At 44.2% G+C, this 18,742-nt stretch overlaps 1 long non-coding RNA gene across 1 annotated transcript; it reads left to right on the top strand.

The window, feature by feature from the left end:
- The first annotated feature begins 988 nt into the window (after positions 1-988).
- Positions 989-6,696, top strand: LOC309638338. Its single transcript, XR_014251084.1, has 3 exons — positions 989-1,908; positions 2,301-2,380; positions 2,629-6,696. It is a non-coding gene; the product is annotated as an uncharacterized lncRNA (long non-coding RNA).
- Positions 6,697-18,742: the final 12,046 nt, after the last annotated feature.

Here is an 18,742-nt window from a genome sequence, read left to right as displayed (position 1 = left end):
TCCTCTGTGAGGAACCATCATGTGGTCCAGCCGGGACAGCACGGGTGTGTCGGGTAGCCCTGGTGAGGGGACCGCGGGGAAGGGCCGGGCCTATGCTTTCAGGACTGTTGTTGTTGACTGGGCCTTCTACCAAAGTCACATGGGAAATGTCTTTGCATTTCCTGTACAAACAGCTGTGAGGAAGCTTCTTTACAATAAGCAAGAGTCTGGTGGTAAATTCTGAGAACTCAGGGCCTGGGAAAAGTTTGTTTATTTCTCTTCGTGAACCATAGCTTTTTTTTTTTTTTCTCCTGCTAGACAGTGGATGCCATAGGCTGATGGGAGCTCTGTGCTACATGTTAAGGGTCCAAACGCTATTTTCTTTAGTCAGCAGCTCTTGTTACAATACAGTTATATATATTCCCTTCTTTGAAGCTGTGGTTTTATCAGAAATTACCTTCTATCTTTTTGGTGACTGGGAGATGGGGGAAGAATGATACCTGTACCTGGTATTTTGAAGAGTTTCAACCATGATATACTTTCCCCATAATTTCAAATGACTGTGCTGGATTTTGAGTGCCCCACTTAACAATGTAGCCTTTTACTTTCCTTTGTAAAATGACCTATTTTGGTTTTAAAATTCAGTCTTGCTTGTTTAAAACTTCAGTCTCATCTCTGACTCAAACGATTCCTCCTCCTTCTCAATCATCCTAACTCCTCACCACCTCCAGCACAGTAGACTTAGGGGTCCACCAGAGAGTAGTAAAATGTGGGGCCAGGTGTGGGGAGAGGGGGTCTGCTTGGGGAGGGGTCGTCATCCTTTGCCCTGGCTCTTATACCTCTGAGCTCCAATGGGCCCTGCTGACAGGAGCACCTAGGGGTAAGTTCTCCAGGACATGAGTGGTCCCTCTGGAAGTTCAACCGCTCTTCCTGGCAGACCCCCGGCACTGGTCAGATGGAGAGCACCCCTGGCCGGGCTGTGGTGGTCTCGTGCAAGGCCGTCACCATCCACCTCCCCTTCCCTCCCAGCCATCTCTTTGGGTGTGTAAATGTTTCTTCCTCATCTCCCTGGAGCAGGAGCGTGGGGTGTGGTGGAGGATGCTGGGTGCGGAGGCCTGACAGCCCCACCCACTGCCTCTCTCCCACAGTCTGCCCTCCCCCACCCGGGTGGCTCATGCACAGGCCTGCAGGTCTGGTGGCCTCGCGGAGAGTAAATGTCAGCGGTCCAACCATCACAGGGGCCCCTCTCGGGTCCTCACACACTCGGGTTTAGGGTATTGAAGTAGGAGGAGGAGGGGCAAGATCACTTCACTCCTCTCCCCCGAGAAGGCAAGCCCTCCTCCCCCTCCCCCGGCCCCTTCTGGGTGCACTGGGCTGCATGGACTGAGGGGTGGCCCTGCTATGGCTCCCCTGGCAAGTCCTGGGGAGGCAGGTAGCCGCCCCTGCAGCTTCTCGAAGGCAAGGCTCCGGGGCTTTTGTTTTCAGTGATGCCTCTGAGTCACAGTTTTGGGAAAATGGGGCGAAACATCACACGTGATCCATAATCTCATCCTGTGACGTAAGTAAATGCTGCAAATGGTTTCCTGAGTCATGGCACCAGGAAAGACGCCTGGAGCTCTCTTCTGTGTGTGAGGAAAGGATGGCTCCAAGCCTGTCCTCCCGGCTTCACTTTGCCTCCAGGGACAGGTGTCCCCTGCAGCTCAGGACCCTGTGACACTGTTTCACAGGGTGGGAGAGAGACACTGGGGACTCACTTCCTCGTGCTCAGTTCTCAGGTGTGTGGCTTCCAGGCCACCCTGGCTATAGGACCCGGGCCAGGGAAGACATCCATGTCCTTTTCCATCAACCAGGTGGGAAGTGTGCTGTGTGGTGAAAGCCCAGGAGGAAGCTGTTTTCCTGCAATGAATTCAGGACACCAACCATGAGCAGGTAAGTAAATTCCTATCCAGAAAGGACAAGAGGTGCAGAAAGCTGCAGGAGAACAGGCCTCCTCGTATGGGTCTATGAGTCTCGTTTGGATTTGCACTTGTTCTATAGCTACAGTATTATGATCAGAGTAGAGCTGTACTAGGGAGAAGCCTGCCTCCTGTAGGTAGGGGGGATGGAGTGGGGGCCAGAGGGGGGGTTGTGCTTAAAAAGTATGATCATCTGTATTGCCAGTCACCTGAGGGGCACACACATCCTCAGAACCTGAACTGAGATCAGTGTCCCCAGGGAAAAATAATAGTTACCATTTTTCGAACACGTCTGTGTGCCAGGCTCCATCCTAAATGGTTATCAAATACAATCTCACATATTCTCCACAATTCCACTAATATCAGCAGGCAAACTGAGGCACAGAGGAGTGAAGTAACTTGTCCAAGGTCACACAGCCCATAAGCAAGAGACCGTGGATTTGAACGTGAGTGATTTCCCTTCAGAGCCCCAATTCTGAACCACTGCCATGTTTATTGCCGCCCCGGTGTAGGCAGGGTTCTTTGGAGCTGGGGTGCAGCAGCCTAAGCTGGAGAACTAGAATAAAACTCATCAGCTGGGCAGTGGGGGGGTGGGGTGGTCAGAAAAGGGTTCATTGTAAGGTCCATGCCTTTTTAAATACTTATAATTTTTCCTGTTTGTTTTTCTGTGGTATTAATTATACACCCTTTTTAGTTTAATTAGGGAGTCCATGAGAATGCAGTTTTCACACTTGGGTCAGACTGACACAAAGGGATCAGGGTGCCTGTGGCCACTGTGATGATTGTGAGGCAGGTCACTGTGAGCACCACTGAAGGCAGAAGAAAGCCTGGCCCCACTGCTTGATCCGTCCATGCTGTCCCCATCTGGACATTCACTCTCCATGTCCAAAGTTGAAGTTCCTGGTTTGAATTTGTTGCAGAACACAAATATACATACTACTGTATATAAAATAGATAACCAACAAGGACCTACTGCATAGCACAGGGAACTCTGCTCAATATTTTGTGATAACCTAAATGGGAAAAGAATTTGAAAACTAATAGATACATGTATATGTATAACTGAATCACTCAGCCGTACACCTGAAATTAACACAACATGTTAATCAACTATACCCCAATATAAAATAAAAATATAGAATAAAATTTTTTTTAAATGAACTTTAAAGCTAGAAAATAAATTGCCAACAAATCCCAGAAGGGACTTAACTCAGCAGAACTCTGATAATTGAGGGGGTGTGTGTGCGACTCCTCACTGGAAATAAATATTCATTTTTATACCTAATTGTGTACTTTATATTTGTATTCTTTTTTAAAAGAAAGTCCCTGAAAGTTTAGAAGCTTCAGATCCTGCAGAACCAGGTGCTCCAGGGCCGCAGAGGTGTCCTGGGCAACCCAGCATCTGTGTCCTCTAGACACTGGTTGATTTTTCTAGAGGATTTTTATCATTACTCCCTACTTTCCTGTGACAGTATGCCTGACTTGAATAGTACTGACATTTATTTCTTAATTCCCTTCTGATTTGTTTAGGGCTAGAAAATCATATAATGAAGTTTTCTAGAATTACTTTAAAACTCTAAGATACATATATATAAATATTATTCATAAAAAGATGAAATCTTGTCATTTGCAGTATGTCCATTTCAGGGTATTAGGTTAAGTGAAATAAGACAGAAAAAGACAAATATCATGAGATTTCACTTATATGTGAAATCTAAAACCAGAACAACAAAACAAGACAGAAACAGACTCACAGATACAGAGAACAAACGGGTGGTTACTAGAAGGGTGGGGTGGGGATTGGGTGAAATATTTGAAGTGGATTAAGAGGTACAAACTTCCAGTTATAAAATAAATAAGTTGGAGGTGCAGTCAAGATGGTGGTGTGGGAAGACGCAGAGTTAGCGTCTCCCCAAAACTATGGCACCTGCCGGCCACTGGTGGGGGACTCTGATGCCCAGGGAGATGGGAGGAACTCCAAAGTGAACTGGTAGGATGTAGGGAGACTGAGGGGGGAGGAAAAGTGGAGGCCACACAGGATCGGTGCCCCTGAGGCCAGGGAGATCAGGAGAGGCAGGTGGGAGGAGCCATCCAGGAAGAGCGGGAGAGGAGTGGAGAGCGATAGCCCCACCCACTCAGGCCCGTGGAGCCTGCTGAGCTCCCAAGCTGGTCCCCTGCCCTCCAAGGTCCCCCCTTCCCCTCGGCTGCATTGGTTCTGGGGGCGTAGGAGGGAGGCCAGAGAGATCAGGAGAGGCTGGTGGGAGGGCCCTGCCCAGACTGGAGGAGCAGGAGAGGAGAGGAGGGCGTTTGCCACCCCCACTCAAGCCCAGGAAGTCTGCTGGGCTCCCAGGTGAGGTCCCCTTCCCTCTGAGACCAGGGGTGGGGAGCATGCCTGAGCCCCTTCTGGTCCTTCAGCCTAAGCCCCACCCCCCACAGCCCCCAGGGCGTTTTCCAGCCTGTGGGTCCTGAGTATTGGCCCTGCCTACCACCCAGACCTCACCCTTGCTTAGGCTCCGCACTCCACAGCCAAGGCCTCCCCCCCTTTTTTTTAAATTTTCCCTCCTCCTCTTTTTTTACTGTTGTGGTACTGATGTACTTTCTGGTTGTTGACTCATCTATATTTTTATCTTTATAGTCTTTCTAACATATCTGTTAGTTTCCTAGTCTAATTTTATTTTTTACATTGTTATTGTTCTTTTTCATTTTTTTTTTGCCACCCCACACAGCTTGTGGGATCTTGGTTCAGGAGCCCGGGGTTGGGCTGAAGATCCTGCAGTGGGAGCTCTGATTCCGAACCACTGGACTAACAGAGAACCTCAGACCTCAGGGAATATTCATCGGAGTGAGGTCTCACAGAGTTCCTCATCTCAGCACCAAGACCCAGCTCTACCCAATAGCCTACAAACCCCAGTGTTGGAAGCCTCAGGCCAAACAACCAGTAAGACAGGAACACAATCCCACTCAAAAAAAAATAATAATAATAATGACAGCAAAAAAATATGTCAGAGAAAAGGAGCAGGGTAAAAACCTACAAGACCAAATAAATGAAGAGGAAATAGGCAATCTACCTGAAAAAGAATTCAGAGTCATGATAGTAAAGATGATCCAGAATCTCAGAAATAGAATGGAAGCACGGATTGAGAAAATACAAGAAATGTTTAACAAAGATCTAAAAGAAGTAAGAACAAACAAACAGAGATGAACAACACAATAACTGAAATGAAAAATACACTAGAAGGAATCAGTAACAGAATAACTGAGGCAGAAGAACGAATAAGTGTGCTGGAAGACAAAATGATGGAAATAACTGCCAAGGAGCAGAATAAAGAAAAAGAATGAAAAGAATTGAAGACAATCTCAGAGACCTCTGGGACAACACTAAACTCACCAACATTTGAATTATAGGGGTACCAGAAGAAGAAGAGAAAAAGGAAGGGTCTGAGGAAATATTTAAAGAGATTATAGTTGAAAACTTCCCTAACATGGGAAAGGAAATAGTCAATCAAGTCCAGGGATCACAGAGAGTCCCATACAGGATAAACCCTAGGAAAAACACACCAAGACACATATTAGTCAAACTAACAAAAATTAAATTCAAAGAAAAAATATTCAAAGCAGCAAGGCAAAACAAAAAATAACATACAAAGGAATCCCCATAAGGTTATCAGCTGATTTTTCAGCAGAAACTCTGAAGGCCAGAAGGGAGTGGCAGGATATACTTAAAGTGATGAAAGAGAAAAACCTACAACCAAGATTACTCTATGCAGCAAGGATCTCATTCAGATTCGATGGAGAAGTCAAAAGCTTTTCAGACAAGCAAAAGCTAAGAGAATTCAGCACCACCAAACCAGTTTTACAACAAATGCTACAGAACCTTCTCTAAGCAGGAAACACAAGAGAAGAAAAAGATCCACAAAAACAAACCCAAAACAATTAAGAAAATGGTAATAGGAACATACATATCAATAATTACCTTAAATGTAAATGGATTAAATGCCCCAACCAAAAGACAAGACTGGCTGAATGGATACAAAAACAAGACCCATATATATGCTGTCTACAAGAGACCCACTTCAGACCTAGGGACACACACAGACTGAAAGTGAGGGGATGGAAAAAGATATTCCATGCAAATGGAAATCAAAATAAAGCTGGAGTAGCAATACTCATATGAGATAAAATAGACTTTAAAATAAAAACTGGTACAAGAGATAAGAGAGACGCTACATGATGTTCAAATGATCAATCCAAGAAGAAGATATAACAATTATAAATGTTTATGCACTCAACATAGGAGCACCTCAATACATAAAGCAAATGCTAACAACCATGAAGGGAGAAATCGACAGTAGCACAATAATAGTAGGGCACTTTAACACCCCACTTACACCATGGACAGATCATCCAAATAGAAAATAAATAAGGAAACACAAGCTTTAAAAGACACAGTAGACCAGATAAATCTAATTGATATTTATAGAACATTCCACCCAAAAGTGGCAGAATACACTTTCTTCTCAAGTGCACATGGAACATTCTCCAGGATAGATCACATCTTGGTCACAAATCAAGCCTCGGAAAATTTAAGAAAATTGAAATTGTATCAAGTTTCTTTTCTGACCACAATGCTATGAGATTGGAAATCAATTACAGGAAAAAAACTGTAAAACACACAAATACATGGAGGCTAAACAGTGTGCTACTAAATAAGCAAGAGATCACTGAAGAAATCGAAGAAGAAATAAAAAAATACATAGAAACAAATGACAATGGAGACACGACGACCCAAAACCTATGGGATGCAGCAAAAGCAGTTCTAAGAGGGACGTTTATAGCAATTCAATCTCACCTCAAGAAACAAGAAAAATCTCAAATAAACAATCTAAACCTACACTTAAAACAACTAGAGAAAGAAGAACAAAGAAAACCCAAACTCAGTAGAAGAAAAGAAATCATTAAAGATCAGAGCAGAAATAAATGAAATAGAAACAAAGAAAACAATAGCAAAGATCAATAAAACTAAAACCTTGTTCTTTGAGAAGATAAACAAAATTGATAAACCATTAGCCAGACTCATCAAGATAAAAAGGGAGAGGATGCAAATCAATAAAATTAGAAACGAAAAAGGAGAAATCACAACTGACACTGCAGGAATACAAAGGATTATCAGACACTACTACAAACAACTATATGCCAATAAAATGGACAACCATGAAGAAGTGGACAAATTCTTAGAAAGGTACAATTTTCCAAGACTGAACCAGAAAGAATTAGAAAATATAAACAGACTTATCACAAGTAATGAAATTGAAACCATAATTAAAAATCTTCCAACAAACAAAAGTCCAGGACCAGAGGGCTTCACAGGTCAATTCTATCAAACATTTAGCGAAGAGCTAACACCTATTATTCTCAAACTCTTCCAAAAAATTGCAGAGGGAGAAACACTCCCAAATTCATTCTACGAAGCCACTGTCATGCTGATACCAAAAGCCTAAAAAGATACCACAAAAAAAGAAAATGATAGACCAATATCACTGATGAACATAGATGCAAAAATCCTCAACAAAATACTAGCAAACAGAATCCAACAACACATTAAAATGATTATACACCATGATCAAGTGGGATTTATCCCAGGGATTCAAGGATTCTTCAATATATGCAAATCAATCAATGTGATACACCACATTAAGAAATTAAGGAATAAAAACCATATGATCAACTCAATAGATGCAGAAAAAGCTTTTGACAAAATTCAACACCCATTTATGATAAAAACTCTCCAGAAAATGGGCATAGAGGGAACCTACCTCAACAAAATAAAGGCCATATATGACAAACCCACAGCAAACATCATTCTCAATGGTGAAAAACTGAAAGCATTTCCTCTAAGATCAGGAACAAGACAAGGATGTCCAGTCTCACCACTCTTATTCAACATCGTTTTGGAAGTCCTAGCCATGGCAATCAGAGAAGAAAAAGAAATAAAAGGAATACAAATTGGAAAAGAAGAAGCAAAACTGTCACTGTTTGCTGATGACATGATATTATACATTGAAAATCCTAAAGATGCCACCAGAAAACTATTAGAACTAATCAGTGAATTTGGTAAGGTTGCAGGATACAAAATTAATGCACAGAAATCTCTGGCATTGCTCTACACCAACAATGAAAAATCAGAAAGGGAAATTAAGTAAACATTCCCATTTACCACTGCAACAAAAAGAATAAAATACCTAGGAATAAACCTACCTAAGGAGGCAAAAGACTTATACTCAGAAAACTATAAAACACTGATGAAAGAAATCAAAGATGACACAAACAGTTGGAGAGATATACCATGTTGTTAGATTGGAAGAATCAATATTGTGAAAATGACTATACTACCCAAAGCAATCTACAGATTGAATGCAATCCCTATCAAACTACCAAGGGCGTTCTTCACAGAGTTAGAACAAAAAATTTTACAATTCGTATGGAAACACAAAAGGCCCTGAATAGCCAAAGCAATCTTCAGAAAGAAAAAAGGAGTTGGAGAAATCAGGCTCCCTGACTTCAAACTATACCACAAAGCTACAGTAATCAAGACAGTATGGTACTGATATAAAAACAGAAATATAGATCAATGGTACAGGATAGAATGCCCAGAGATAAACCCATGCACATATGGGCACCTAATTTACGACAAAGGAGGCAAGAACATACAAGGGAGAAAAAACAGCCTCTTCAATAAGTGGTGCTGGGAAAACTGGACAGCTACCTGTAAAAGAATGAAATTAGAACACTACCTCACACCATACACAAAAATAAACTCCCAGTGGATTAAAGACTTAAATGTAAGACCAGACACTATAAAACTCTTAGAGGAAAACATAGGAAAAACACTTTTTGACATAAATCACAGTAAGATCTTTTTTACCCACCTCCTAGAGCAAGGGAATTAAAAACAAAAATAAACAAATGGGACTTAATTAAACTTAAAAGCTTTTGCACAGCAAAGGAAACCGTAAACAAGACAAAAAGACAACTCTCAGAATGGGAGAAAATATTTGCAAATGAATCAACAGAGAATAAATCTCCAAAATATACAAACAGCTCATGGAGCTCAATATTAAAAAAAAAAAAAAATCTAGTAAAAAAATGGGTGGGAAACCTCAATAGACATTTCACCAAGGAAGACATACAGATGGCCAAGAGGCACATGAAAAGATGCTCAACATCACTAATTATTAGAGAAATGCAAATCAAAACTACAATGAGGTATCACCTCACATCAGTTAAAATGGCCATTATCAAAAAATCTAGAAACAATATATGCTGGAAAGGGTGTGGTGAAGGGAACCGTCCTGCACTGTTGGTGGGAAAGTAAATTGATACAACCACTATGGAAAACAGTCTGGAGGTTCCTTAAAAAACTAAAAATAGAATTACCATATGTCCCAGCAATCCCACTACTGGGCATATACCCTGCAAAAACCATAATTCAAAAATAGACATGTACCACAATGTTCATTGCAACACTATTTACAATAGCCAGGACATGGAACCAACCTAAATGTCCATTGACAGATGAATGGATAAAGAAGATGTGGCACATATATACAATGGAATATTACTCAGCCATAAAAATAAATGAAATTGAGTTATTTGTAGCGAGGTGGGTGGAATTAGAGTCTGTCATACAGAGGAAGTAAGTCAGAAAGGGAAAAAACAAATACCGTATGCTAGCACATATATATGGAATCTAAAAAATAAAAATAAAAATGGTACTGATGAACCTAATTGCAGGGCAGGAATAAAGAGGTAGACATAGAGAATGGACTTGAGGACATGGGGTGGGAGGGCGAAGCTGGGGCGAAGTGAGAGTAGCATCGAAATATACACTACCGAATGTAAAATAGTTGGCTGGTGGAAAGCAGCAGCATAGCACAGGGAGATCGGCTTGGTGCTTTGTGATGACCTAAAGGGGTGGGATAGGGAGGATGGGAGGGAGGCTCAAGAGGGAGGGGATATGGGGACATGTGTATGCATATGGCTGATTTGCTTTGTTGTGCAACAGAAACTAACACAGTATTATGCAGCAATTATTTTCCAATAAAGATCTATTAATTAATTAATTAATTAATTTTAAAAAGTCATGGGGATGTAATGTACAGCACAGGAAATAGTCAATAATACTGTAATAAGTTTGTATGATGACAGATGGTTACTAGACTTAGTGTGGTGATCAATCTGTAGTGTATATAAATCAAATCACTATGTGGAACACCTGGGACTAATATATATTGTATGTCAATTATACTTCAATAAAAAAGAATACATCTCTAAAAAGAACTCTGAGTAAGACTTTAACGAAGTTCCTTGTGTTTGAATACAATGCCTAGAATTTTTTCTGCTCACTTCCCAGCTCCCACATATACTTCAGAGGGTTGATGTTCCTACACAAGTCACTACCACACAAAGTAGATTCTTATCATATTCCGCTTGTTAACAAAACAAGAAAATTTATTTTGAAAAAAAATAAGAAGTAGGGTGTTAGGAGTTAATATACGTTAAGACAAATTCTAAGCCTGTAAGCTGCTTCTTACACCCCTCCTGATTCTCCAAGGAAACACCAGGCTGTGCACAGGCTGGTGCGCACTCTGCATCTGCGTTTGTGTTTCCAGGGCTCTGGGAGCACGTGGCTGTGTGCATTTCAGGCTCCGGGCTGTAAGAGGGGCCCTGAGCTTTAACAAGCCCCTCCCCTCCCCGCCCCCTTCCCAGCCCTGGTCTCTGAGGCTCCGCCTCCAGCCCTGAGAGTCCGGGAGGCTACGCAGGGATGCTCACGGGTGTCATGCGGCCGGTGGCCAGCAGGGGGCGGAGACACTTAGTGGCTTCCCAGCTTTGGGACTCCAGGCGGCAGAATTGGTAAGAACAGCAGAGGCACCCTGCCATCCTCAGAGCGGCTCACCACTATGCTTTCCAACCCTTATTCTCCATCTCTACCCCATGTCTGACGTAGAAACAGATACCAGTAATGAGTAATAAGTACCATTAGTATTAACTACTATATAATTAATAGGCTGTAATAAATAGCTGTTATTAGCAACAATAACCTATATTCTTATCACACTTTAGTCTTAATCTAGACAATTCCTCTCCAGTTGCCTGAGTTCAGGCAAGAGGACGAGGCCAACAATTTCCCTGATCGGAGCCGAGGGGGCGGGGGAGGCCAGTCCTCACCTGGGAGTGGCTCTAATGGGCACAGCCTGACTCACAGGTCTCACGTCCAAAAAGCCTTTGGGTACATTTCTGATCCAATGCTGATGGTTCCAGTGATAAGTCTTACTGTGTGTTTGTACTTTAACTTCAGCCACTAAGACAGTAGAACATTGGGTAGCAGACCAGGGAAACCCGCACTCATCTTAAGAAGGGACAGAGGAAAAAAGACTCTACTGATAAAGCCTTTCTTGTCTTAGTGACCAGCAGACAGCAGATGTAGTGACAAGTGCATGGGTTCATGATAAGACCCTTGAAATGAGTGGTGACATCATCTCAGCTCCCCTTCCCTGTCCTCCTCTGGAAAACGGGCTTTCACAACACGGGGAGCTTGCTTAACAGACTTGCATTTTTTTATTTGTTTTTATCTAGATAACTTACTGTCATTGCCGTCTGCATAGACCGTCAGGCTCCAGAGGGCCCACAAGGCACACAAGGTACTCGTCACCACATGCCTGCAGGCGTGCACTGTGCTGATGCTGCTGTTGTTCATGCCATCACTCCCCGGACAGGAATGAGCCGCCAATGCATGTCAGAAGTGGCGTCAGCATCGTTTCTGTAAGATCAAGGTGTCATGATCTTTGCCGTTGAGGGTTACAGTTGCGGAGGGAGGGGGTTCCAGTGTGATACTGTGAGTGCTGTGAACGTGGGGAGCACAGGGGCCGCCCAGAGCACCCCTGATCCATACTTGGGGCCAGAGAAGACTAAAGGAGGCATCACTTGAGCTGAATCTTGAAGGATAAGCAGGAGACAGGTAGATGGAGAAAAGTCAGGGGGCATTTCAGGGCAAGAAGAGCATCACCAGACAGAGGTACACTATTCACTAATGCCAATCTGAATGTCATGTAAAGAAAACCGAAGAGTCATACAGCCCTCTGACCAGAGGTCAGGAAAGCTGGGGTCATGTCCTGGCACTGTCCACAGCTTTGTGAAACTGGTTCGCCCATTCATTTAAATGTTGAGAGCTGGAGGGCAGGCTGGTTATGGTCAAAGGTGGCCTGAGGCCTAACTTGCTCTGGCTCTGTGTTTGGGGTTGACTTTAATCTTGAACGTGACATTTTTTTTTAAGTATACTTTTTAAAAAATAAATTAATTTTATTATTATTTTTAAATTAATTTATTTTTGGCTGCATTGGGTCTTTGTTGATGCACACTGGTTTTCTCTATTTGTGGCAAGTGGGAGCTACTCTTTGTTGCGGTGTGCAGGCTTCTCATTGTGGTGGGTTCTCTTGTTGTGGAACATGGGTTATAGGTACGTAGGCTTCAGCAGTTGTGGCACGTGGGCTCAGTAGTTGTGGCTTGTGGGCTCTAGAGCACAGGCTCAGTAGTTGTGGAGCACGGGCTTAGTTGCTCTGTGGCATGTGGGATCTTCCCAGACCAGGGATCGATCCCACATCCCCAGCATTGGCAGGCAGATTCTTAACCAATGCACCACCAGGGAAGTCCCTGAACATGACTTTTTGAAAGGCCTCGGAATCCAGTTTCTTCTGGTTCATTCAGATATGATAGAGTTTGTGTTGCCCTGAGATGAAAAATAAATTTCTGGGCTGGGGGTAGGGGGGACAGCAGGACCTTAGGCAGGATTAGTCCTCCTCTGAGTCTCACCCTCAGTAGCCCAGTATTTCCTTAACTGATCAGAGCAAAGAGGGCCAAGAGCTCTTGTAGCACCATCCCCGCTCTCCCTCTTGCCTCACATTCTGCAAATAGCTCCTGCCCTTTGTGGACTGGTGCCTTTTACTCCTTAGATCCAGTGGCTTACAACCAACCTTGGTGTCTTCCTCCCAAAGAAGCCCTTTCCCCATTCCTGCCAGAAATCAGCAGAGAAGTCAAGGAAAATGGAGAGCCAGAAATGTCAATTCTCGTTCTTTGGCCAAATGATGACAAAAAGCCAAGGCCTTTATTCTCAGAAGCTGTTTAAAGGAAAGGAGAAAGAGAGGTTTTAAAAGCATGAGGAGGTTCTGAGAATTGGGGAGATTTTGCTTGAAGTTTTGACATTATATATTGTTCTTCTAACTCGAGTCCCCCATGACCTTGCAGGGTCCTATGGAGTTTCTCCATGAATTTTGAGGAAATGTTCTAATTATAATCCGTACTCTCCAGAGAGACTTACAGGCAAAGTGAACCATACCTGAGGGAATGTTATGAGTAAGACTCAAGAACTTCAAGTTCCACTGATGCTGAAAACTCAGCCTCTGTGCACCGGTGCCGAACTGAATCTCAGAGTTCTGGGTGAAGTAGAAGAGAATAGCTTTATTGATTTGCCAGGCAAAGAGGGACACAGTGGGCTTCTGCCCTGAAAACTGTGTGTCCCCACCCAGGAGGATTTGGTGAGGAGTTTTATAGCAAAGGTTCAAGGGTGGGGTTGCGGATAAAATTAGGGTGTGTACACAGCCTGCACGCCTTTAATCTGGCCTCAGGTGATCTTCTGATCAGCTTCTGGGGTTCCTTTAATCTGGCCTCAGGGGGTCTTCTCGGGAATGAAGAATTCCAACATCTTCCATTTGTTGGGGATTTTAGTTCTGTAGAAGAGCTCAAAGATATTGTTATGTGTATCCCTTGAGGGGGAACCAGGACACCGCCCCAAGGCTGCACTATTGTTTCTTGACTGCTCCTCCCTTGTCTCTGCATCCCCTCCCTTCCCTGATTAGCAACTGTTTGAACCTGCCCTTCGGGACTCAGGGAAGGTCATGGAGGCTGGAGTCTGTTCCCGACAAACAAGGAACGGGGCACACAGAGAGGCTTCCATGCCCAGGAGCCCCACAGGGTCCTGCTCGGTTTCCTTACCAAGGAAATGTGGGAGGAAAAGGTAAAGGAGACAAAAGAGAGTAACCAGAACAAGGGGGTATTTTCAAGGGTTTCTTCTTGGAGCTGAAACTCCATTAAATATCACCTTTGTTTGCAATATAACTTCTGAGTTCAAAAAAGCTCCCTTTTAGGGTATTCCCTGGTGGTGCAGTGGTTAGGACGCCAGGCTTCCATGGCAGGGGGTGCAGGTTTGATCCCTGGTCAAGGAAGCTGAGCAGTGCAGCAAAAAAAAACAACAACAAAAAAAAAAACAAAAACAACTATCTTTGAGATTTCCTCTCCTTCATAACCCTTGAACTACATTTAAGTCCACAGGAAGCCTCTGTGTTTCTGATGGTATCTGGTCTAAGGCTGCCAGCTTGGGAAAACCTTTGTACCTTATTGATGATTTAGGCAACACTGAGAATTAATGATGCATTGGGTGGAGTGTTTGAAATGAGATTAAGCTGTAGCAAAGCTAATTGTTGCATCAGCTTGAATGGATGAGGGATGGGCCAGCTGCAGGGAGGAGGAAAAGTCTTGCCTTCCTTGCCCTCAGGAAACTGCTTTTGAAAAGCAAACACCATGGCTCCTTGACTGAGAATGGAGACTGAGTTTGGAAGTCGGTTGATGAGTCTTCAACATTATAGTAAACACAGCTTCAGATATAAAGTGGTATCTGCTCATGAGAGCACACAGCTACTGTCATGAGGGGCTTCTTGCTGGAAGGCCAAGCTGAAGAGAGAGTGTGGGGATCTGTTGACTGATGTGATGAGAGCAAGGTCTTCCTTTTCTACCTGGGAACATCCTTGGCCTGCAGCCCACCCTGTAACTTGGTGCTAAATGCAACTCCACTGCAAAAAGAGGCATCTGTTGTGAGAAATAAAGATTATGTATACAGCAATGCACAAGGCATAGAGAACACCTCTTGGAAGACATTCTTTCCATTTTCGTACCGTAATTGGAGCAAACTGCCATTTTGTACACATCGTCAGTTGGCTCCACCACTTCCTGGAATTTGTTTGCTTTGGCCGGTCTGAACATGACACAGGACTGTATTCGCTGTCAGGTATGTCCTTGGGATCAGCTGGTGGCAGGTGGCGGGCAGCCTGGCTGCAGCCCCTCCACTGCTGCTAGTCCCTGTGCCTGGCTGCTCCCACCTCCATGCTCTGAACAGCATGGTTATGAGAAGCTGCTCCTCTAATTTCTGAGTCTTTCTGAACAAGGGATTTTCATAGAAGTTTCCAATTGGGTTGGGTCAGAGGCACCTCTGAAAAGTCAGTGCAACCCCCATGTATAATCTGGTTCCACAATGTGCCCTCTAAGACAGTGATTCTCAAACCTGGCTGCATATTGTAGTTACCTGGGGAGTTTTTAACACTCCAGATGCTCTGGCTGCACCTGATGCGAAAACTCAGCCTCTGTGCACAGTGCAAAACTGACTCTCAGAGACAAGAGTTTTGGATGAAGTAGAAAAGAATAGCTTTACTACTTTGCCAGGCAAAGGGGCCACAGTGGGCTCGTGACTCAAAAACTGGGAGGACTTGGTGAGTTTTATAACAATGGTTCAAGGGCAGAGTTGCTGATAAGGATCAGGGTATGTACAGGGCCTGCAGTCCTTTAATCTGGCCTCAGGTGGTCTCCTGATAAGCTTCTCAACCTTATCAAACTGTGACCTTCTCTGGAATGAAGAATACTACCATCTTCCATATGTTGGGGGTTTTAGTTCTGTCGAAGAGCTCAAAGATATTGTTATATGTTTCCCTTGAGGTGGAACCAGGACCCTGCCCCAAGGCTGCACTATTGTTTCTTGACTGCTCCTCCCTTGTCTCTGCATCCCCTCCCTTCCCTGATTACCAACTGTTTGAACCTGCCCTTTGGAACTCAGGAAGGTCATGGAGGCTGGAGTCTGTTCCCTACAGACAAGAAACAGGGGACACAGAAAGGCTTCTGTACCCAGGAGCCCCACAGGGTCCTGCTTGGTTTCACACCCAGGACAGTTTAATTAGATTCTTTTGAGAAGGGTTACAGGCCCTAATATTTTAAAAAATATCTTGGGTGATTACAACATGTAGCCAAGTTGGAGAACCAGTGCTCAGGTCTGTACCCTGACATGGTACTGGGACAGACAGCTGAGCTCCACCCACACACAGGTGACCCTGGGACTAGAGAGGAGACACAGCAGGTGGGGTGCAGAGGCCCGGCTGCTGTGATACCAATGCCCACTGACCACGTGAGGTGCCAGGTGCCCCCAAACCTCTATCTACTTCAGAAATAGCTCAGACGCATCTCAGAACATGGGGCTTGGCTAAGAGGCTGATGTGTCGCTCTTGACTGAATAGCTAAGTAGACATTTCAAGGACAGGATCGGCCCCTGAATGAGTGTCTGTCCCCATATTTACCAGCTGCTCCTGAGCTTGAATTTATGCTGTGAGCCAGGGCCCCGCTTCCTCAACAAAAACCCCCATTTGTGACTGGAGAAGCAGTTGAGTTGAGTAGCACTAAACACACACATATATACACACACACACACAAATGGGTCTTTAACAAGACAGCTCAAAAGATTGTCACAGACTCCTCTGGGACCAACTCTGCCCCCCAGTCCTCAGTCATCCCAGGCCCAAGGCTGCCCTCCCTGCTGGATGCTGGGAAGCTGGTGACAGCACAGCCCCCACACAGCTATTTGCATTTGGGACTTAGGGCTGCTGCCCAGGAGCTTGAGGAGCACAACCTCCCTGGTACCTATTTCTCAATCTTAAAGAAAACCAGGAACTGAGATGCTCCCTTGGTGGGGGTGGGGCACAGGAAGTGGTGGGAACAAATGCCTCGATTTGCTACTTAGGGTGGTGGCTCTTGAAGAGACCGAGGTCAGCCTGTGGACCCAGCTTGATGGGAGCTTCACCTCCTGGGGACTGGGTGGGAGGGGTGAGAAGTGACATTTCTGGAAGGTTCCTGGACACTTTGGGGGGGGGCAAGTCCTGCTCTCAACTATGAGCTGAAAGACCAGCCAAATAAGGGCTCCCTGAAGGACAAATATATGATCCCCTGGGGAACCTGGGAACTATTTGGGCCAGAGGAACTCCTGGAAAAGATAAGCTGGTAAAGCATGTAAACCCTTGAAAGCAGGGCCACTGCAGATTTGAAACATTCGCAAACACAGCATTTAAAAACTGAGTACAGGGACTTCCCTGGTGTCTCAGTGGTTAAGAATCCACCTGCCGATGCAGGGGACACAGGTTCAATCCCTGGTCCGGGAAGATCCCACATGCCGTGGAGCAACTAAGCCCGTGCGTCGTAACTACTGAGCCTGCACTCTAGAGCCCGCAAGCCGCAACTACTCAGCCCACTTGCCACAACTACTGAAGCCCGCAGGCTCTAGGGCCCATGTGCCACAACTACTGAGCCCACGTGCTGCAACTACTGAAGCCGGCACGCCTAGAGCCCGTGCTCTGCAACAAGAGAAGCCACCGCACTGAGAAGCTGGCATACCACAGTGACAAGTAGCCCCTGCTTGCCACAGCTAGAGAAAGCCAGCACGCAGCAACAAAGACCCAATGCAGCCAAAAATTAAAAAAAAAAAACCTGAGTACAGAAAGGTAAAATAACAAAGTACAAATCTTCTGAAATCCCACTACCAAAAGAAAGCCCTTGTAAACACCTTCCAAATAGCTCTCTACAAATGTGTGTGTGTGACTATACATTTTCACAGACTTGGGGCCTAAAGTTCATGCAGTTTTTTTTTTTAATTTCTTAATCACTATTTTTTTATTGAGGTATAGTTGATTTACAATGTGTTAATTTCTGCTGAACAGCAAAGTGATTCAGTTATACATATATATACATTCTTTTTTTATATAGTCTTTTCCATTATGGTTTATCATAGGATACTGAGCACACACAATTTTGAAACTAGTTTTTCTCTCAGTCAACAATTAGTCCTGGACTTGGTCTGTGTCAATGAATTTATACCCATATCATTTTCAATGCCTACAGCACGTTCTCTTATATGTATATACCATAAGTTAACTATCCTTTTATTATAAATAAAGCTGCTAAGAGCAAATCTTGTACATGTGCTTTTTTTGGACACATTCCTCACTGCTCTTGAGATGCACCTGGGAGGGGGTTGCTGGGCTATAGGCTGTCACTCTCCTCTTATTGGACATTGAGGTGGTTTCTACTTTTTGTTTTTTCAAACAATTCTGCAATAATTCTTGTTCTGCTAAGAATGTAAGTTTTGCAAGGGCAAGTGCCTTTTCTGTTTGCTTCATAGATGAATTCCAAATGTCTATGTTGCTACTTTCAACACATATTGAAATAACTGAACAAACATGGATTTCTTTCACATCTGTAGGAATACAGTCAATTCTTTTTTTTTTTTTTAATTTTATTTATTTTAGTTATTTATTTATGGCTGTGTTGGGTCTTCGTTTCTGTGTGAGAGCTTTCTCTAGTTGCGGCAAGCGGGGGCCACTCTTCATCGCAGAGCGCAGGCCTCTCACTATTGCAGCCTCTCTTATTGCAGAGCACAGGCTCCAGACACGCAGGCTCAGCAATTTTGGCTCACGGGCCTAGTCGCTCCACGGCATATGGGATCTTCCCAGACCAGGGCTCGAACCCATGTCCCCTGCATTGGCAGGTAGATTCTCAACCACTGCGCCACCAAGGAAGCCCTACAGTCAATTCTTGACTCAAAGTTTTCACTGCTCTGCCCATGTCCATGGATGACCGTGAAAGCTCCATGAGTACTGATTTGGAGGTTA

The sequence above is a fragment of the Balaenoptera physalus genome (genome assembly GCF_965194825.1).
Source record: "Balaenoptera physalus genome assembly, chromosome: 11".
NCBI lineage: Eukaryota > Metazoa > Chordata > Mammalia > Artiodactyla > Balaenopteridae > Balaenoptera > Balaenoptera physalus.
Note: the sequence above shows the minus strand (reverse complement) of the source record. Positions and strands in the feature narration are given on the sequence as shown.